Here is a 22797-nt window from a genome sequence, read left to right on the forward strand (position 1 = left end):
GATTACTCTAACACTAACACTTACTTATTTGCTTACTCCTGCCTCACTCGCAGGCAACGGCTCCTGAAGCAGAGCTCAGCCCCAACACTCGGTATCAGTGTGCCCCACACAGCTCCCAGACAGATGGGGTTTGAACACCCACAGTGCAGAGGAGCCTCCTGTATCTGCACACAAACACACATTACAAGAAAGAAACACTAGAAGGAGAAATGCTGAAGTAAAGGCTGCACCTCCACTACTGGAGGTTAGTCTGGCAATACAATCACCAATGCTAACTCCATTGCTGCTGGTCAGATATTAGTGCAGATAATTAGACATTCTGTCAGAGCTCAGCTTGACTGCAAGAAGAAAATCATACGAGTGCTCCTTAATTCACTTCGGACTGAGGCAGGCAGTTAATTTACTCTGCCGAGGACAGGAACACGGACAAAGCTGAGAGGCAGTAGCTGACTGCAGGGAAGTAACTCTTCCAGCCTGTAGAGATCTGGAGGTCTGTGTCTGCTGCAATCTTCCAGGAACTGGGAAGCCAACAGTCCATGTTTACCATCAGACCCCCAGCAGCCCAAGCCGCATTTGCTCTTACTCACATCCTACAGCAGAGAAGGGAGAAGGCCCCTTTCTCAGCACACCAACAGCAATATCCACCTCATCACACAACAAGCTTAACTCACAGAATCCATGGAAAGAGAAGGACTGATAAGAAACAGCAGCACTTCTACACACACCAATGCATGGCTTACAGGCACAGCAGTGACAGAAGAAAAATCAATCAGCACTGCTCTGGTATTACTGTGCAACTCCCCATCTGCATTGGAAGGGGAATAAACTGTACAAAAATAACCAATAACTCACCACACTCTTACTTAAGAAAATCTAAAAATATCTGGATATCTGGATGATTTAGCAAAAAGTGTGGCGATCTGGGTCAAGAGAATGCCATACAGGTAAGAAAAGCTGCCTTTAAGACTAATAGTTTCATTGAACTGAAATCTCTTACATCCATTATGCACCCTCCTTTTGACACCCACACTCCCTAGCCCATGAATTATGGAGTGGATCCTTCACATGACATTTGAGAGATGCAGCATTCTCGTCAATGACAAATTCCCATTATTTCTTCCTGAAACTAAGGACTAAAATTAAAAAGGCCTCTTAAGAATGTAGTCACCAGGGAACAAAGGCTTTTGTGTTTAATTGCTCAGGGTGCTGAGAAGGTAGAAGTAGATAGTCATGTTCCCTTGTGTACCAGCTTGAGATTTCCACACTGTTCTCAAGAGCAACATCTCAGCTGAAAACAAAACCACAGCTTTACAGATGGCATTTCAAATACAGATGGCGTTTGCTACCCATCAGCTAATGACCTGCCCAGCATCATGGAACAGTGTTCAGCTAAGACAGAGATGGTAACACCAGAGGAACAGGATTTTCCAAACTTTCTCTTCCTCCAAAGAGCCCTGCTGTGCTGACCAGTACTGAGGAAGTGTCCTCAGATTTTGAAAGAACTCTCCTTTGGGTGCCTTGCTTTCAAGGAATGCATGTTTCACATAGCAGGACTATAATAAGTCACAGGAAAAATAAGAGGAAACAATTAAAAACTCATTCTGATAACTCAGCACACACAGTCTAGCCTTTGCAGAAGGGAAAACACAGCTTTCAGAATCGCACTTTCTCTCCTATTCTAAATATAAACCAGCTTGTCAGGTGACGAGCAAAATGAAGAGCTATTCACCCATCCACAGCAATTCAGTAGAGCCAACTACAATGTACTGCCCAGCCCCTTCCTCAAACAAGGGTAGAGAGGCAGGAGAATTTTCCCTCCTTTCTTCAAAACACAGACGAAGCACAAAAATATTTACAAATAAAGGCAGCTAAATAGAGTCAGAAGTGTGCTAACGTATGTTATTGTTCCCATTTATGTTATTTTTGTGCCCTCTGCTCTGTAAACATAAAATAAAACAGTGATGTAGAACATTCAGTGCCATTTCACTATACAAATACCCTTTTTGTTCTCTGCCCACGGCCAAAGTAGATGAATGGCCTTGACTCTCATAATTTCTATTACACAAGTCCTAAACCATGATAGAGCTCGGTGAGAGCTAATACACAAATGCACACAGCTGGAGGCAGCCAGGAGCAGCTACGCTCGACTTCACACCCACTGCAGCAAGCGAGTACAGCTCAGAAGAGGAGGGGATGCAAACAAGCAGCAATAGGAAGCCTGTGGCTACACTACAGCTCAGCAATACTCTATATCGGCATGTATGTTCTATCACTGCTCATGCAAGTGCACCAGCACATCTGTTTGCCTCTTGGGCTTCTCCAACAATTGTAAAAATCAGACACAATGACAAGGATTGCACACTGAATTACCAAGTTATACACTGCACTGCGTACAGTGGGATAATAGCAGTTCCTGCCTCCTGAGACCCTCCGCTCAGCTTGCTCGGTGCAGAAGATCACTTCATCTGAACCTTTCCAAAGACTAAGGTGGAGTTTAGGTATTTCAGCTTGTTCTGGTTCAGCCACTGTCTTGACATTGTTCACAGAGGGATTAACTCATTTCCATTGGTAGCACTCTTGAAGGAGCAAAAACACTATCGTGACCCAGACGGGCAGCTGGAGGCACTCCGAGGCTGCGCAGTGGTTATGCAGGGAGCCCACAGCAAACACTCAAACTGAAACCCCACACCCCCAGCCTTCCCCTTCACACAAGTTTTGCCTTCCAAATGCAGTTACTGGCAGCCTTCAAAGATGCTTTTCGGATATTAGTCTGTGTTCTGAACTGACCTTCTGCAAATCAACAGTCACCCTTAAGACTCAGACAGCTGCCTACCAGCCCTTCCTCAGCAACCACGAATACTGTCCCCTCTGTGACTAGCTGAACAAACCTACTTTCTTACATCTCTCACAAGCCCACCACCTCCCAGCCTGTTTCCATTAGTCTTCCCCTGTCCCTCCAGCCCAGCCACCACTCTCCACTTCCTCACGGCAAGGAAGGCATCGCATGAGCCCCAACCAGCGCTAATGGAGCACCCTGCCCCGAGCTCCCCATGAGCATCCCGCTTGCTGTGCCTTGTGAAGGCAGCCAGTACTTCATAGCAGCAAATCATAGCTACAAAAAGCCCAGCAGCGTGAGATTCCAGCTACAACAGAGATGAGGGACAATACAGACAGTATCTCCCTTCTGCCTGAGCCAGCAAAATATTTGCCTTCAGGTAAAGGCATGCTACATTTACAGAATGAATGTAACATGACGCAAGGTGGTAATACTTCAGGCTCTTTAGGAAACTCCAACCATGTGCCACCTTAGCCTTAACTCTGCATTCGACATGCATCATTTATCTTTCACCAATGTGATTTTTTAATATTTTATTTAGACTGTACATATGCACCAAACTAAAATATAAATAAAATAAACCACAGAAGCATTAGGGAAACAATAGACTAATTTAACATTTCAAAGCAAAACCATTTTTTTTACCATACTTTTTTCAGAACGATTGGCCAATGTGTACACAAAGTGATCCCAAAATGTCATCTGTAACAGGTGATCTACAAAGCACAGAATGCAACACATGCAGGAGAAATTTCTGAAATTCTTCATAAAATGCTACCCAAAATAAGTATTGAAGTAATGAAGGTTTAGGGTAAGTGCCACCTTCATTTCTCCATGTATCTATACATTCTTTTGCTATTCTTCTTTAAGTCTATCCCATACCTTTAAAAATAGCAGTTTTGAGGGAGTAATCCATTCTGACCAGCATAACTCTTATCACAGAAAACTAGTCTCAATTTTAACTAAAGGAAATGCCTGGGAAAAAATTCAAAATGGATACAGCAGGGTGACAGACCCCAGAATACTTCTCAGTCTATGAACAGTTTCTTTTTCACATGGCAGACACTGTAACACATCCAGGTAGCAGGCAGAGAGCTCATCCCCAGGAAACACTGCTCTGCATGCTTCAGTGCTCCAGCACAGAGAAAAAGCTCTTTCTAGCCCCCTTAGCCTGGTTTTCAGAAGGTACCATGATGGTCTACAAACTGGCTAACACTGGCCACACAGGCCTGGAAAACCAGGCCTTTCCTCAAAGGCAGCACCATGTTTCTGAAGCTCAAGAGCAGCCCCTTTCAGCTAGGTTTTGCTGGAAGTTAGCTCTTTCATTTCAACCTCAAAGTAGAATATGGACATCTGAAAATTTGTTTTCTGGGTTTTCCTTGAATTTAGGAACAATGTCAAGAATGTTTTTTAAGTGACTCACTTTCAAATGTCCTGGTTTCCAAATTTATTCTACACAGCTGCATTTCTTTCCTTCTCTAAGGAAGCTGTGCAGATAAACCCCTGAGCTTTGCCGGCTCTTCTGCTGACAGCTACAAGCTCTTCTCGGCAAGAGAAAAAACTCAGCTTGCTGGTACACGGTGAGCACTACAGAGACTGATTACTCTGCTCCAAAGTGCCCTTTTCCAACAGCATGTCCGCTCCCTGCTTTCATCTACTGAAAAAGTGAAGGCACTGGGACCCTCTCCTCCCTGCATTACCTTGCCCTGAGGGAGGAGAGGAACCAGGGGTGCCTGGGTCTCAAGGGTGACCCCAGTTCTTCTAAAGCAGCTCCCAGCTCCCTGGCACCTTTTTGAGGCACCCCAGCACCCACTCACCCTGAGCGCCAGGCCACAGGACTGCTCTCAACCTGCAGTTTCTTTACAAAGCACTTTCTGGCACTCAGACCCCAGTGTACGCAAGGACCCCAGTGCTGCAGAGCATCACAGCACCCTTTCCTGCGTCACGGCGTTAAGCGCTTACAAAACACACACAATTACAAAACAGCTGGTTCAAAAAGCTTCCCCTTCCAGCTTAGTTTGCATGAGTAACTTTCCACAATTTATACTGGTATTTCAATTAACACTGAAAGAGGTGTTGCAACATGCATGTGACATGTCAACACAAAGGATTATGGTACAAACATTACGCTCTTAAGAGGCTGCAGAGGAGTGCCCACATACCGTAGTGACTTAGCAGTTAATGGAGACCAGGACATTGCCCAACCATCCCTATGTCCAGTTAAGGCCTAATTACAAGGTCAACAAAACACAAGGAAATTCCCTAGTACTTGTCTGTGCATATAAATTCAGTTGGATTAAAACAGGGTTGAGTTTAAGCAGCAACAGCTATTGCCAAGCAGCCTCAGCAGTGACCATCTTTTCCCCAAACACAGTGGCTGCCCTTCTACTCCTCTAGCGAGCAGTTTGCTGTGTCTGAAAGCAATGCTGCCCACGCAGCACAAACCAGCCCTGCACAGCAGAGACCACAGAAGGGCATGAGAGGGGAACTGTCAGCAGCAGCCTATATAGTACATCGATGAAGACTTCTTACATCCTGTGTTTTCCACTGTTTGTGTAAGCTGCCAGATACACTTAAAAATGCATTTAGGTTAAGGACCAGAGCAGACAGTTAGATTAGGTACATATTTCAACTGGTTTATGGTTATACTGAAGGATATATAGCAATACCCTGTGGCTCATTCTTTCAAAAATACAGAGGAATATAGAACCTCTCTGGCTGGAAATCCAGTATTCACCATGATTCACGCCACACTTCTTGCTCCCAATTGCCCAGAACAGAATTAACCGGGGTCCTTTGCTTGTAAGCAAACACAGGAGGTCATAACCAGCTGTAGTGGGTCAGATGCCACAGGTGACAGCACTCACTAGCATTTGCCTAAAGAAAGAGTGTGCACAACAACATGAGGAGGACCGTACTTCACCCTACATCTTGTCAAAAAGTGTTTCAGTGGGAGCAAAACACAACAGCACCCAGTGGTAAGGTAACTTGCCCAGGGCAATGCTGGGCAGCAGTCACGGAGTTGGGAGCGGCACAGAGCTGTCCTGAGACCAGCACCTCTCCCCTCATACTCTCTCACAGTCTGCTTACAAAAACTCACTTATTCAACTCTTTTTGTTTAAAGAGCAGATTAAAAGAAATCAAAAACTCTTCCCTGCTCATGGTGAACATGGACAAGCAATGACATGTCCCAGACATGCATTCTCCTCTGGGAGCTCTTCCCAAGCAAGGATGAAATCAATGTTTGAAGGTGATGGTAATAATTAGTGTATGCTAATTGGGTGCAAGTGTTGCCCAGTGACTTAAGTTCCTGTTCACATGTATTATTGGCTAATGTGATCAAGTATTTAAAAGACCATCATCTGCAACGCTTTGCTTTGGTTATCTCCAGTATAAACCAAAAAGTCCACAACAGGGCAGGGAGGGCAGGAAGAGGGGGGATTTTCATGGGCACCCACCATGCCCACACTACCACAGCTGCAGGTACAAGGCCACGAGAACAGTATGAGAAGGGCATGGAAACAGCACAGGAAAAGTGCTGTCATAGCAGCTCTGGGAAACTCTGCCTTATCAGCAGGGGGAAAAGCCTGCAGTGCTGTGAAGAATGGGCCCATAGCATTACCAAGGCTAAAGGCTGGAAGGGCCTGAGCTGAGCCCTGCACCAGAGCTACCATCAGCTTGGCATTAGCCTGTCCTGTGCACTGGGACAGGCTGGTGGGGCGAGTGTGAGCACCTCCAGCACCGGGACACACTGTATAGTGGAGAGGTAACCTTACCCGACATGTAAGCCCACGGTGAGTCTAAGGATTGTGCACACCACTTCATTTCCTTGCCGATCCACATCCACAGGGTGCAGAGCACCATGCCTGAATGAAGTCTGGGAGACAGACCTGCACAGCAGCCCCTGCTGACTGCCTGTACCTGGACAGGACACAGCAGCCTCTCACCAAACACACATGGTGGGACCAGGTGGGAGCCATCACAGTGGGGACAAGCTGTCGCACCCACCCAGGTGCTGCTGGGGCAGCTAACCACCCAGACCTGAGCAAGTCCAAGGCACAGCTGCGGGCAGATCATGAATCATCACTCCAGGACTAGCAAGATCACAATGCTGAGCGTGCAAAGGCCTCTAGTGCAGTGCCCGGCATCTTGCCTTGCTTTCAGTCTGCCAACTGCTTTCTGCATGAACTGCCAATATAGAGACTCGGCTGTTTCTGTAGCAGCACAGTGACACTATGTCGCAGCACTGCTCAGCTGCTTGCAAAATCACTGCCAGCAACATCAGCACTGCCAGACCCAGGGGCAAAGGCACATAGGCCAGCTCCCAAAGCCCTGCTCCAAGCACTCTTTCCCTGGAGCCAAGTACATAGCACATCACCTACAGCAGCAAGTGTTAGGTTTCCCCAGATATGTTAGTCTTCATATGTCTCAGGCAGGCTGTAACAAAGGGACAGGGAACTGTGAAGGAAGACCACAAAAGGACTTCTGCAGTGAAATGGGTGAACATCAGGATGACTTTACTCAGTCTGACTCTGGTAGCCAAGTGTGGCTTGCTAGGTCAGAGTTAAGTATAAGGTGAGTGAGTACACAGTGGTGCTTACTCTCAACATCTTTACAGCATCCTGGATGTATGGTTTGCATAGACACCAAACCAAAGGTTGCATAGTGGTGTTTAACAACCTCCTAGGAGTTTTTTAAAACTCCTCCTGAGCTCATACAGTCTCTTAGCACCCACAGTATCTTGTGGCAAGGAGTCTCACCGCTTAACTGTCTGTGAAAAAAAAAAACCCCAAAAACTCCTTTTAGTGGGCAGTGAGTGGCCCTTTTTATGGAGACATTAAGAGAGGACAGTGAGATCAAACGATGGAGCATAGCAAATAAGGTAAGAAAAGGAAAGGGAAGGAAGGGCATAACATGCAAGGGACCAAATGGGAAAGAAGCATTAGCTCAGAGGAGCACACCGGGAAGGGTGCAGGCTCACTGGTAAATCAAACCTTAATTTTTCCACCAGAAGTGGCATAAATGGGAAAAAGAGCAAGAGGAGCTACAAGCTTCTTTCTGGTGTTCCCTCCCCCTTTTAAATTTCTAAGTACAAAAGAAAAACCTATGCCTTTTTAAAAACACATTTTAGTATTTCTAAATCACTCCCCTGATTTGTCACTTGAATGGCTGGCATTACTCTTTCTTAGACAATAAACCCTATTAGTATCAAATACTTCTAAAGATTTAGCTTGTCAACAAGTTAGCTGGTTTTGGCCAGAAACCAGATATTAGCTATTCAATGTTTTATGGTCTCCAGCACAGAACCATTGTACTGATCACCCTAGACTCCTGCTCCCTTCACTATGCCTCCATTAGCCCAGGCTGGGAACTCTGTTCTTGGATAGCAGAGGCAACATAATACATCTCATCCTATTCTTGCTACACATGCCCAATGACAATAAGCTTATGTATTTTCCAAATGAAGTACGATATAAATCTGAACAGGGGACAAGCTGTCTCTTCCAGTAGTCGCTCTCAAGCTCCACAACTCAGGGGCTCCTTCAGTGCTTTTGCAGGTCTGAAGCTCACCCTCTGCCATTACTTCTGTGCTGGTACATCCCATGTGAATTTATTCCAGGATGTATTTCATTTTGGTGGAAAATATTTATACCAAAACACGAGAAATATCTCGTGTCTAAGCATCTTAGGTCTCATCTACAAGGCAAATGGGCTTATACAGTGTAATACTACTATAAAGAGTAGTTATACATATGTAAATTCCTAGGCACTTTTGAGAAGTTCTCCCCTTTTCAGCCTCCTCTCACATCACAAAACTTCAGCCACGATTATGGGTAAGTTTGTTCATGTGCATCCTTGAGCCTTTTAAGGCTACTAAAATCCCCTGAAATATTTGTGTGGCTCAAGTGTTACTCAGAACAATTAGTTCACTGTGTTTCCTCCCTAATCAACATTTTCAATAGGGGAAAACAGTTCACATTACAGAGATCTATAACCATGGAAATTTACGAGGCATACAAGTATTGGCAAAGGAAAAAAAACAATCCTCTGAGGATATTACATCTGCCAGCATTACAGCAAGATACAGATGGCAGGATGCAGTCAGAAACCACTCACAAACAATGTGATTCTCACACCAGTACTATGAGGCACATACAGACCCCCGGACTCCTTTTTGCCAGGCCTGGCTCTGTTTTCCAGCTATCCCAATGCACAGGCCATCTCCCAGTCTCACTGCCTGACACCTCTACACATATTTTTAAGCATCCTAGTCTAATAACCTGAGTATATTGCAGTTAGATCTCTCAGAAATCAATTAAACAACAGGTTTATGACTGAGACATCATTGGGAACCTGCATCAATATCAATTAATGACCAACAGACATATGATTTACTGAAATAGGAAACAGACAATCCTCTGTATCTGACACAAGAGTGAAGAAAATTCTCTCTTTCTGTTGAGCAACAAAGAAATGCACTTGATTTCAACTAAAGCCACCTCCTGTCCTATCCTGTCCCTCACCTTCCTACCTGCAACCTAGTTCCCAGGCTCCAGCGGCACAACTGCTCCCTATGCAAGCAGCTGCACCTACAATGGGTTCTTCTACCACAGCAAAGTTTTAAAACTACATTCCACCTGCATGAAAGTTAGTGACTGGCTTCATCACTCCAACGACTGCTTGATGAAACACATATTTAGCCTGTGCTAATTGACAGAGCACTCAGAAGTGTAGATACACATATTCCATTAAAATTAACCAAAGCGAATGTTTTCATACACACACACTTAAACACAGAAGGTGGGATGGCAGACCTAAATTGTAATGGAGAAAGTTCATATATATGTACATGTATGTATGCTTATAGATCACTGGCCCATTTAACAATTGCATTTCTATTTTTCTTCGTCCCTCCACCGTATTTCTCAACCCAATTTACATTATATCTCACCATGCCGTATGCAAGCTGTGCTTGTGGCCCTGAGACACCCCCCCCAGCATCCTCATTTCCTCAGCTGTAAAGCAAAGATAACCACCTCCTTTGCAGCAGCCTAGTGAGGACCAGCAATGGCTGTACCTCGTACCTTTGGATAGAAAACCCTGGCTGAGCTGCAGAGGTTCCTGAGGCTGATGACAGCCAGCCTCGGTTCCCTGCTCAAATCCAGAGGCAGTCTCAGTCTAGTCTGGATCATTCCACTGAGGACCTGAAAAGAGGCTTCGTGCACATCAGCTTAACAAGGGGAGGTAACACTCCCTCACTCTTCTCTGCCACTGGGCTGTGCCGTGCCTCCTCAGCCTGCATCTCGACTGCTGAGCCAGTCCTAGCACATGCCTGTGTCCCACAGCAGCACACGGGACGCAGCACACCCACTGCCAAGGTGCCTGTCCCAAGACCAAAAAACCCTCCCTGCAGCAAGTCCCATTCTGCTTTTGGTGAAAAGGAGACTGAGGCAAAGGATCTTCAAGCTCTGCATTTGTTAATTTCTCTCACAAGTAAAAGTCATACTCACCTGCCACTGGGAGGCAAGCACTTCATGAACACTATAAAACTAATCGGTTTTGACTCTCAAGCTGAAATAGTCTTATTTGTTTAACTAAAGTCTATAGGACAAGCACTACATAAATACACACATTGCACAGATCTGTTTCTTCTTACGTAGCCAAACTACTTGCAAAACAGAGAATACATAAGCAAACACATGCAACCAAACTACTTGTAAAACAGAAAACATTGCCCCTTTACCTTATGCCTTGTTAGACCTCTCCTCAGCTCAGTCTGGGCAGCAGAGCTATCCCCACTGTGAGCTGCTGCTTTAAACAGATCCGTGTGGCCTCCTGCACTGACAAACAGGTAGTCCCTATATGGTGTAATCAAATCTGTGATTGCGTGAATAGTAATAGAGCCAAAGCACACACCCACAGCTCACAGCCTCCAGAACTGCTTCAGGGACGGACAGCAGCCACTCCAATAAACACTCTGAACCCTTTGGAAACTACACGTTATACAAATCCTCCATCACATCCGCTGGGATAGCGGTTTGGAAAACATCACTAACGCTACACTTCAGACTTCTAGGAAAAGAATTCTTTTAGTCTCAAAAATGGCTTACAATACCAGTAGTCCAGCAAGTCTACTGTAGTCAACGCATCGTTCTTGGCCAACTAATGAGAAAATGGACCTACAGGGAGTTTGATCGCTTTCCCTGATTACTGTGTGTGCACAAACTAGTCTTTCTTGCTCAGCATATCCACTCTGTGTTCAGAGCCAGTTAAATGGCAAAAGGAGCTGTATTGTGTTTTACTGCCTGCAAAACCACCGCGCCAGCACAGGCACATGTGCGAGGCTGGATTTCGTGCCTACTTACACATCAACAAAACTATTTAGCACGCTGTGATTTCGAGAGCCACAGCTCCAGTGATATGCTGGAAGTGTACGGAACAGGACAGAGCTGTCCAGAATCACAGATACTGTTGCTGTTATTTAGGTCTACTGTGTTAACACTCAAAAGCCAACACAGAACAAAGCAAGGGAACAAGCACTCAGACTCTTCAGGGAAGGTAAAAATCAATTGCCAGAGTTGAAAAAAGCAGATGAATCTTGAGGCATGTTATGTTCTTCAGGTATAAAACTGAAAATCAATATAGAAGCACGTTTAATAGAAAACTGTACTAAGCATTGTGTTACAGCAGTTGCTACCCCAAAGAGTATCTACTTCAACCGCAAACACAGAGGGAATGGGACACACAAGCAGAGCAAACACTGTGTGCAGCAATGGTGGTGAGTGCCTTTATGAAAGATTACTTTGATTCAATTTATCTGTTTGGCCATGTGCTAACAGTTACGTGACTTTAAGATGTTAACATTTTCCAGATTTGCTCACTGGGAGCTGACAGCAGCCTCCCACACGCACACAGCAACACACCAGCACCACAACAGGGTACCCAGACCTACCAGCTAGCACCAGGGGCTACAGAAGTACCGAGCCTGGTGGAAGGAGCCAAGATGGGCAAACCTAGAAAACCATATGTACTGAATGCAGGGTGCAGGCAAGCAGAGGGGCACTGACAGCCAGCCCTGACAGGGACAGATGAAACCCAAAACCATCAAGCAAGATGGGTTTCTGCCTGCCACACACACCTGGAGCACAAGGCAGGCAGCCCAACTGGGAACAAGCCCCACACACATACCACAGGACACACCAAGGATGGAGATGCACCTTCCACACACCCTCTCACACAGGGCTCTCTGGAGAAGCGTTTTCATATGTCCAAGATCCACAGCCCAACACTGTACCCTGCAAGCTGGGACTCAAGTCTCTCCTGCCAAATGCAGGCAAGACTCATGCTTGCAGCCAGGAGAAAAGGGCTGCTGGGGTGCTCTTTCCTACAGCCCCAGGGGTGCAGTTCTTCCCACAAGGGTTTAACACAACACACAAAGGGCCTGTACAGAAGTGACACGAAGCTGGAACAAATCCACAACCAAGAGAGATTAGAGATCAGCAAGGAAACGAAGGCTGGGAAATAGGTAACAATGCCTTCGTTATTTTTATCTAGACCAATGTTTTGCACGAAACCTAGTGCTACACATCTAAGAAACCTCAGGTAAGCTTGCATATCTGCCTGCCTCAGAAACAAGCCACAAATGCAGAGTAAGTTGTGCCACAGCACCAGGAAAGCAGGTGCATGCACGTCTGGTGGGTTCACCCTGGTCTTCATGGCCAGGAGATCCCAAGCTGCCTGGCTCCACATGAGTGGGGTACCAGAGAGAGAGTTCAGCCTCAGGATCTGTGCCAGGGAAGAGGCAGCACTGCAGCCCAGCCACAATGAAGTGTTTTAAATTTGATTAGGATTCCAGACTCCAATTATACCAGCCTAGTGAGTGTCCAGCAAAAACACTTTTCTCCCCACAGGGATGTGATAAATGCCAAGACAGCTGTGCACACTATCTTTGTTTCTTATTTTACTCCTCTGGGAGGATTTTCAGGAGAGGTTTTTCTACATGAGTAGTCTGAGGGTGGGAAAGGTCATTGCGTGAAAAACAGGCAGTGTAGGCAGCACTATGACGATACTGTGACCCTGGGATGCTGTCGGCAGTGCTTTGCAAGATTCAGCCTGGCCTGGTTCCAGCAGTGAGTTTCTTTCCTGAAGTCCCTGCTGCTGTGGGTAAAAGACATTGCAGTGCATCTCGTATCCCCAGGGACAGAGATACGTCTTGCCTAAACCTGGTACTGGGGAAAAGTAAAAATAGTTTTTTAAAAAAATAATGTATCAGAAGACAGTGGAGCTGCACAAACATATATAAAGATACATTTCCTCCTCTAGAACCTGTGCTCCAAACATCAGTGAAAATAATTTTTAGGCCTCTGTCAGAATTCCTGGCACAGGGAAAAGCAGCCTTTCTGCATGGAAACAAAGCACATGTTTATTCAGGAACTGAGACTTGTGTAAGATCACTTTTCAGACACACTTTCCCTAACACCACAAAGCAGAAGGTGAATACAAATATTCACTCTATTTACTCTCTCCCCTACCAGTAGTAAAATGAAAAAAACACCACATGAAATACTTTGAAGTACTTTAAGAACTCCTCCTACCAGTCTCCATCACAAAGAGGTTCTATGAAAAGACTGTCATCAAATTTCATAATCCCCATTGCTAGATTTTCTCCAAATATTGGAAGAAATAGAGCTGAGTAAGTTCTCCCTTTCCTGGCTGCTGTCAGCAGAGCTCCTGGTCTGGACGTGCCACCACACAGACAGGCACTGCCCTTGCTGAGCTGGGTGAAAAAATCCAAACCATTTTTTTTACACCTCAGTAACAGGTGTAAATTTTGTAAACAGGAAATTCTTTTATGTTGCTTTTTGGCAGTTTAATTTACCCTTTTAAGTAATTGTCAAGAAGTGGCAATCATGACTGTGGTTTACTTTAATCAAATAACTGATGTAACTGAAAACAAGCAAATGCCTTTTACCAGCCTTCTAAAATCATACCACCAAACAACAATCACTGAGAAGGCAGGAGCTCAGAAAACAATATAGTCTATATCGCTAGAGTGCCTTAGTCAATTTGACCAGCCGTGCAACGTAAACAAACCAAACACTAAACAAGTACTAACATAAAACAAAAATTCCTCCCCAACTGGACAGGCAAGATTAAATGTTTATTTCCTGGACACAGAATAATACTCTTTGTCTTGGCAGTCTCTTAAATAGCAAATGGCAAAGAATTTGAAAGCTTGGGAAAAGCAGCACTCCTGGAAAAGTTTCAGGATGCAGAGTTGTGCCTGAAGGAAAACAGCGCAACTCCCCATGGCAGAGGTGCCACGACTGAAACCATCCCTCACCCTGCCCAAAACCAGCACTGAGAAGGCAAGGTGAACATCAGATGCTGGGCTGGCTACAAAACTTACTCCTTATCCCAACAGCCAACTACATAAACAGCCTTTTGGAAGGTTCACACTTTTGGAGTGGTTCACACTCCCAATTCTCAGTTTTTTTGGTTGTTTTTTTTTTAATGTTAGTCATCCAAAAGCTGCAATTGCAGCAGCCAGCTGTGCCTCCACACCAACTGGCTGCCTGTCCTCCACCATGGGACAAATACACCACTGCCAATGTGACGTGCAGCATGCTACGCGCTGCTGAGCGGGACAGTAACCCATTGCCACAGGCTCCTACAGCACTGCAGGGGAACGCCCATGACGCCAGCCATGCTCCGCTGCAGCACCATCAACACTCGACCCAGTTTGGCCAACCACCCCAGTTTTGCAGCAGTCCCTAGCACATCAGCTCTCAAGCTCCCACTCAAAGTAGCACCAACTCATACTTTGATTTCCTTCTCAGGATCAGCCTTAGCTTTTAATGCTCTGCCACTTCTGGAGCCATGCACTGCTCATGAGGCATGGAAAAGGACCAGCATGGTTTAATATTCAAGATAAACTATCAGGTCAAGTTCTCCCTTTTCCTTTGTCCTGCACAAAGCAATCTGTGATCAGATCAGGCACAGAGCCATGGGGGTCAGGAACATGGCTGTGCATCACAGTACACACAGGCTTACTTGCTTTTTCCAGAAAACTGTAACAGAGACCTTCCCTGCAGCGATGCTCTCAGTGGAAAACCATCCCAGGATTTAACTGCCGGTTATTTTGCTATTTCTGTGCCTTCATCCCTCCACTATCTGGTCACCTTTCAAAGGGAGGCTGCAGCTCAACCCCAGTTTACGTCCCCAGAACCCATTGCTAGGTGAAATGTGTGGTCACAGGGCACCAAGCAGAATTACTGCCCAAACAGCCTGGCAAGAACTCAATGGCCAAATGCAAATTTGCTGTCCTTGAAACACCCCAGTATTTAAACATCTGTTGAGACCTTCACCCTACCTCCAGCTCCTCCCTGGAGAAATGCAGAATTAAAGGCAAGTGTCAGATGAGCCTGCAGAGCCTAACACTCACACCATGGATAACGGGTCAAAAATTTAATGTTTGTTTCCTTTAGGCTACTATTCAGTTTCCAAATTGCATTAATAATGCAGCAACCTCTTAATGCTTGTGCCATTACCCCCAAGATACTTAATCATTATTTTAAAAGTATTTCTTAGGTTACTTCATTATTTACCTATATTTTAAATTGACCTAATGAAAAAAAGCAGCTGTGCAAGAGCCCTAAACCAACAGCAAATAAAGAACCAGTAAACTTCTGAAATCAGTAAGATCGGAGGAGCCACAAATGAAACTTGATTTAACTGAGGCGGGAGGGTGTTTCCCAGGCTGGTGAAGCCCTGTCCATTAGCACAAGGTCAGGCTCCCAGGGCAGAACCCACCCCTATTTACCCGTAAGCCCTACGGCCAAGCCTGAGAAGATGTGACTTGACTCGCATGGTATTTTATGGTGTCCCTGAGGGACAGCAAACAACAGAAGCACCACTTTAATGTACTCCACAGGCCCCTGAAATGGCAGAAACAAAAGCTAAGTAAGTGTCCTTCTGCACCACACAGAGACAGAGAAAGCGTCAGTTCGTTCCTCTCCTGGCCCAGATGCACTTCATAGCCGTCACCAAAGCAGGGACGGTGCTCTGAGGTGTCACCTCATGACAGAGTGGTTCCCATCTCTGCATCTTCTGTTCCTTAATGTGTTTTTTTTTTCCTTAGTAACTAGCTGGGGGGGGGGGGGGGGGGAAGCATTATCTTCCACTAAAGCGATCTTGCTCATGCCTGTTTACAAACAAAAACATAGAGGCAGCTGTTCTATTCTCAGAAAGGGGAGACTGTGCAAAAAGCAAAGCTGCAAGAGGGAGAGTTCAACACCGTGTACGCAGCACTGCCTTTGTTAGCTGCGTGCACACCGTTCACCGCCTCATCCAGCGCCTTCCTGATAACATGGGTTATATCACACCAGCAATATCCACAAGCATGTCATGAAAAAGGAGAACAGGCACAAAGAAAGATCCTGAATCTGCCACCTAGCTAGCAAAGGTCGGCTCAGAGGAACAAAATTACAGAACTGAAAGAGCAGAGAGCAGCGCAAGACTATGGCTACCTCACCCAGGCGCCGAGTTACCCCTGCAGCCCCCAGAGAGCATCCAGCCAGGCAGCGATGAACAGAAACAAGCAGAGATCAGCACAGGAGGCAGAGGAAATAAAGATTACTGATCTGTCCAGGGGGCTGCCTGGGACGTGAGGAAAAGACAAGATTAGACTGAGATAGGAGGAAGTGAAACAACTGCCTCTACCCTGCCCTGAGAGAAAAGAGAAAGCAGTTAGTCAGATGAATGCTTTCTATTTTTCATTTTATCTGAACTATGCTGGGGAGTGACACATCACACAAACCCGAATCACCACTCTGCTTCTCTACGCAGCATTTCAGCCATTTCTTTTTTGCTTGGTTCTCCACATCAACCTGTTGCAAAAAGCAGGATTTGAGGTTTGTGTTTTAAAAACTGTTGTGCAGAAAAAACACCCAAACATGCCATTTCATTCCTTTTTTCCTCCTCAGAGACTGCCACCCCCCTGCTGCACACAGCACTGTTCCCAGCCCACTGCCCACCAGCCCCCAGGAGAAGGCAGCTCCCAGCCCCGGGGAAGAGATGTGATCCCCACTCGCACTGACTCACTCCTCTCCCCTGCTCCAAGGCAGAAGTTGGGGGTTACACTTTTCAGACTCAATTCCTCTCTTTAATCTGCCAGAAACCTTCCACACAAGGGGCAGATTAACTACCAACTCTCACGACCAACATCCAGAATATTTATCAACACAGACTCGAACAGTTACAATCTCATTAAATTTTGCTAATGATGATCCTCAACAGTTTCAAGCAGGTACTATCAATCCCTGTTGAGTCTACCCCATGAGCAGTGATCAAAAAGTGGTTCCTGATAGAAACTTGAGACAAAAATAGATGAAAAGGTGAAATCGGTAACAGTTTTCTCCCTGAAGCCACTCCAGGCACAACCAGCAGGCCCCCACTGCTTCTGCACCCCACAGCCCCGCAGTGAAATGGAAGTAGAGGAAGAATTTTACTTTTGCCACAGCCAGGCTTAGCACCAAGAACAACCGTGGCCATCTGCTGCTGGTCCTATCACCCAGAAATAACCCCCCACACCACACTGCAAGTAGTGCAACACCAACAAAGTCTGGCAATTTGCTGTAAGGGAGCTTTACTAGCAGTAGATATGTTTATATTCATGGTGCATTTAGTTCTTAAGTGCATATAAAGACTGGATTCACCAAAAGTACACCACTACCCAAAGAACAACAGTCAGAACACCAAAGTCAGCATTGCCTGGCTACTTTCAAATTACCTGTATTGCAAATATTTCTGCGCTCACATGCATGCAAGTAAAAGAGGGAACGATACTGGTCAAAATATTTACAACCATGGGCAAACCACAGTGACAGCTCAGGGCAGCGGCAACAGTAGTTGTAGCCAGAAGCAGGTGCTCAAGACACGGGGGCACAGAGAGGCAGAACAATCACACGGTTGGTCATGTCACACGTGGGTGTCATGACACGCAGGGCTGCAGGATGAGCTCCAGCCTCAGCTCTACCCGTGCAGAGGGCCACTCACAAGAAACATGTTTTCTCTCCTTTTACACCCCCACGTAGCATGTGAAAATATACTCATTGCCAGAGAATAGTCACATCTTTCCCATGTTTTCTTTGGCGTGCACAATTTTTTTCTGTAAATACACAGACTTCATGTATGCACACTTTAAAAAAAAACCTTACTACATATTAGTTAAGCCTCTTTAGATTTAACAAGATACTAAGCTGCATTTGTGAAAGTGCAAGCTGTTTGCAGCTACATTCACGGGCCTTGCTATCTTTCATTATTAATAATCAACAGAAGGAAAGAAAACACGCTCGCCAAACATAATATAATAACCAGACAATGAAGATTAAGCACAGCACTCAAAAAACCCCATTCTCAACCTTACAGAAAATAACGATCAGAAGGGTCATGTCAAAGCAGCCTTAACATTTTCTCAGGCTCTCCAAGAAATCAAATTTGGCACCACTAAAGGTTTTGCAAACATTTCCCAGAAGTAGCTCTACAATTCCAGCAAAAACAGTGTCAGAAAGGAACTTCAAATCCCCTCCTTAGAAACCAAATTCACAGGCAGAGATCCAAAAATTAAGCTCGGAGGCTTCTCTATAGGGGCAAGAAGCAACATGCATACACATCCAACATGCAAAGAGAACACGAAATAAGGGGTGTTTTCCCCAGCCCTAACGAACAGAGGTGCTGACTGTAAGAGCAAACCGTTCGTGCCGCGGCAACACTCTCTAGCAAGGCTCCAAGTTCTGAAGCATCCCTCTAAGAAACCAGTGCCGTTACACCTTCACCTCCCTAGCGCAAGCTCTTATTTAGCATGCTTTGTCTTTCTCATGCTTTATAAAAAAAGCAGTTCTGAGCGCAACAGTGACACTGCCCCAGTTCCTAAGTGCAACAAAACCTCACAAGGAAGTGTTAAAAAGAGAGAGAGAGAGAGAGAGAAAAGAAAGAAAGAAAGAAAGCAAATTAGCCCAAATATCTTCAGCGAAATCATCCACCGCAGTGGAGGGGGCGAGTAGATCAGGACACGCCCCGCCCCGGCTGTGGAGCCCCGGGAAGGGCAGCCCGGGCCGGTCCCGCCGCACTCCCGGCGCTGCGCGACAGGCCCCTCCGCCCTCGCCCCGGCTCGGGAGCGCGGCGCGCAGGGAGCGCGGCGCGCAGGGAGCGCGGCGCGCAGGGAGCGCGGCGCGCAGGGAGCGCGGCGCGCAGGGAGCGCGGCGCGCAGGGAGCGCGGCGCGCAGGGAGCGCGGCGCGCAGGGAGCGCGGCGCGCAGGGAGCGCGGCGCGCAGGGAGCGCGGCGCGCAGGGAGCGGCCGGCCCCGCTCACCTCGGGCGCAGGGGCGCAGGGCCGCGGCGGGCCGGGTGGCGGGCGGCGCTGGCGGGGCTGCGGCGCGCCCCGCGCTATAAGGCGGGTGGGCCGGGCCCCCGCCCCGCTCCGCCCCGCCCCGCCCTCGGCCCCGCCGCCCCGGCCCCCTGCCTCGGGCACGGGCCCCGCAGAGGTTCGCTTTCGCCGCCAGCCTCGCCGCGGGCCGGGCCCAGGGCTCCCCGCCCGGTGCCGGCCGCCTAGGTCCCCGCACCCGGCCCCCGGCCAGTTCGCCAGGGAACCGCGTTACAACAGCCAAGTGGAAGTGCTGCTACAGAAGGGATGCCATGGCCGGAGAGCTCAGCGAAACCGACTGAAGTTACAGAAGAAGAATCCCGGTAAATTTTCGTGACTTTGCAAAGAGGAAGGGTGAGGTGATGAGGAAGCCCACGCGTGTGCTCCATGGTCCGTCAGCTGCATGTGTGCAGCACCTCCTGCACAGCCAGAGCTGCCACAGCCGGGCCTGGAGGGGAAGCTGCAGCAGGACAACTGATGAGACGGTACAGGACAGAGATGAGGACAAACAGTTCATTGTCACAGACTTACCAGCAACACAAGAATCACTGAAGGACTTTCCGGCAGAGAGAGCTGTCCTCACCCAGCATCCAGTCACCAGAGTTCTAGTGATGTTTTCATTTGTGTGCAACTGGCCTAGCTGATAATAAAACACAGCATTTTAGAACGTGGTTTTAAAAAGATAGCTTAGGCACTGAATTCTTTCTGGTTCTTTTTCACTTACAGGTAAGAGACAAAGCACTTCCTCGTCTCATTACAAAGGTAAGATTTATAGCTGATGAAAGTACACACTCTTTCAGCCAACCATAATCACGTAAGAAACAGCAGCATGCAACTTCTGGTAAAACTGCCACAAACAGGTTTTAGCAGGGCTCTTTTTCAAGAGGAAAAATAAACAGAAGTCCTGTAACATGCAGTGTTTGATCTGAGACAGCGGATCTGCAAGAGGTTGCACAATATGAAGTAACCAGCTTCCTGTGTCCACCACATGGTCATCTTCCCAAATATCTTACCTCTGCCCAGTTCTGTTCTGCACAAGATCTTACCCCTTTGTAAGATACCTAGTAATAGGACTGATGACTTCTCTTGCTTAAAACATGAGGTTTATTCCTGGATATCTTTTCTGGTTTGCTTTGTGTGGCAAAACTGACTGATTTTTTTGAGGTGGAGGAGGATAAAGGGAAATCACTACATAAGTAAGCACTGTTCAGAGCTATCTCCCCAGTCATATGGTCTGGGATTACAGCTGTGCTTTCCTCAAAAGCTCAGCAGTCGTGAGTCATCCCTCTTGCTCTCCCCTCTCCCTCCCCTCCTCTTTACAGACAGACATGCACAGCCTGTGGGAGATACACGTCCACAGCCATGAGGTTGGTTTTCAGCACTGGATTGTGGGCTTGGAGGATGCTCCACGTGAGTGTGTGTGTATGCCCAGCTATCACAGTTAGGAAATGTGATTTAGCCTGGTGCTTTTTTCATCAGCTGCTGGAAACAAGAGATGTTCCTGCTTCCCCCAAACTCCAAGTTGTCTCCCTCCCCTTCTCCTTTCCCTCGGTACAATTACTACCAGTTAATCATCTTCAGCACACGTGCCTACCTTGCTCTTCCTGTCCCTGGTGTGGGGTGACTGGCAGCAGGGCGGCGTCAGCTCTTTCCCAGGACAAAGGCAGGGCTGGGAATCTTCCCCAAGGCCACCGCTGTTGGGCCAGGCCAGCAAGGGGCACCTCACAGTTAGGAGCAGGACAGGAGGAGGTCCAGAGCTGTGGGGCTTCCTGCCTCTCTCCTTGCCTGTTGGCTGGTCTGTTGCTTGCTCAGACACAGCTCTGGGCTGTTGCAGGGACTGAGCACTTCCCTCAGCAGTCCTGACAGGGAAAAAACAGAAGGATTTCTTGATAGCATAGCATCATTGTACCGCTTTTCATTCATTTAAAGTATTCAAAGTGCAATTACTCCACAATTTGAGTCAAAGATATGAGTGTGTAGGGGGGAAATGTGTCAGCTAATGTGATTCATTACTAACGGTGGGTGATACACATCCCTGCGCAGCAGCAAGCATGAGGTGGCTTGAGCAGCTCTTAAATGATTATATGGGTGCTGGTACTCAACATAGGGTGAATACTGTCCACATCTATTAGAAAGGTATGAATTAGTCTAGAATAGCCTTACACATTGCAAAGACAATCCTGATTTCCAGTTCCAACTTCTGGACTAGTTTTTGGAACTGTCTAAAAGATGTGGTTGGCACAAGCACAAAGAGTGTAGGCTGGACATGAATGAACTGTGCCTGGAAATTAGAAGCAGGCTCTTAATGATTGGAGCAAATAGATTGTAGCAGAGAATAATAGGAGGAAAAATACCCTTAACTCCTTGAATGTGTGCCACATTAAGTATACATCAGTCCAGAGTACTCCATTGCACTGTATGTTCTCATGTCCAGTCGCAATGCTGGCTGGAAATAGAGCAATGCCACACCAATGTGCCAAACTCAAAGCATGAGATCCATCTTTCACTTAAAGCTGTTACTATACAACAGGATAAAGTAATTCCATTTTACAAGATCAATTTTTTCGTAACGGGTATCTGACAAGTTATTGTGTGCTCTCACTATCTTAATCATCTGTAATTCTGAATCATGCTTCAGATGAGTTCTGTTCAGTTTGCAAAGCGTAGGAATTGAGAACATCTTTGCTGTTCTCAGATAAATCATAGTAGCAAGACCAGGCAAAAAAAAAAATGGTCATGTAGTAACAAATCTCCCTCTGTGGTTAGGCTTTAGAATTCAGGTTGTAATCACCTCCCATTTTGTACTCTTGGAAGGTGTACCGAAACTGTACTGCACAAGTGTTGCTTAACTTGGCCAGTTGGCTAGTGAAATAGTGAGAGCCGGCATGAGCTGGCCTTTAGCAGACTTACCTAGTTATGCTCATTCTTTCTTTTCTTATACTGAAACAGTTCCAGGTTCTTCCTCCCATGGTTTGCATGTAGGTGAAGTTTAGTTGGCTTTATTAGGAAGCAAGGGACTTCATACCAGTGCAGGAGCCATCAGTGAACAAACAGTTTGGCAGGAGGCATAATCCATCTATTTGCTGCAGATCATTTTTTCTCATAGCTATCAAGTCTTCAGGTTCCATTCCTTCTAAGGAAAGATTATGTTTATCATGAGCAGAGGAATCTTTTCATACGTGAAATCAAACAGAAGCTGCACAGCTACCAAATATTTTAGGGTCAGAAGGGTTGTCTGCCCATTGGTCCTGAGGCAGTCACCTAATAATGCAGCTCTCAAACCTGTTCTTTCAGATCACTTGTCTTCACACTCAAAAGGATAGTTTTTTACTTCAGGAAAAATAATATATATGAATTGTGCTAAAGTAGAAACACAGAAAAGCTGAGCTTTTCAGCAAGGTAAGCTCTAGGGAAATTGTGGTGTTTTAAGACCAGTATGTCTTGTCTTCCCTGTGTATTTTACAAGCAATAGGTGTCCTTAAAATAACCCAAACCTCATTCTAGCAGGAAAACAAGGCCTTAAGGAACTGTTGACTCTG

The 22797-nt window shown here is 46.4% G+C and overlaps 1 protein-coding gene across 2 annotated transcripts in view; it reads right to left on the bottom strand.

Annotated features, from left to right (window-relative positions):
- CARHSP1 (calcium regulated heat stable protein 1) overlaps positions 1–19252 on the bottom strand; it is a 36728-nt gene extending 17476 nt beyond the window's left edge. The window contains exon 1 of one of the 2 annotated variants that reach the window (XM_037385747.1): positions 19208–19252. The gene's annotated coding sequence lies outside the window, so the exon portion shown is untranslated. Of the gene's footprint in view, positions 1–24; positions 149–19207 lie in introns of those variants that run through there. The other variant, XM_037385748.1, reaches the window with a different exon arrangement.
- Positions 19253–22797: the final 3545 nt, after the last annotated feature.

Source organism: Falco rusticolus, chromosome 4 (assembly GCF_015220075.1).
Source record: "Falco rusticolus isolate bFalRus1 chromosome 4, bFalRus1.pri, whole genome shotgun sequence".
NCBI classification, from domain to species: Eukaryota; Metazoa; Chordata; class Aves; order Falconiformes; family Falconidae; genus Falco; species Falco rusticolus.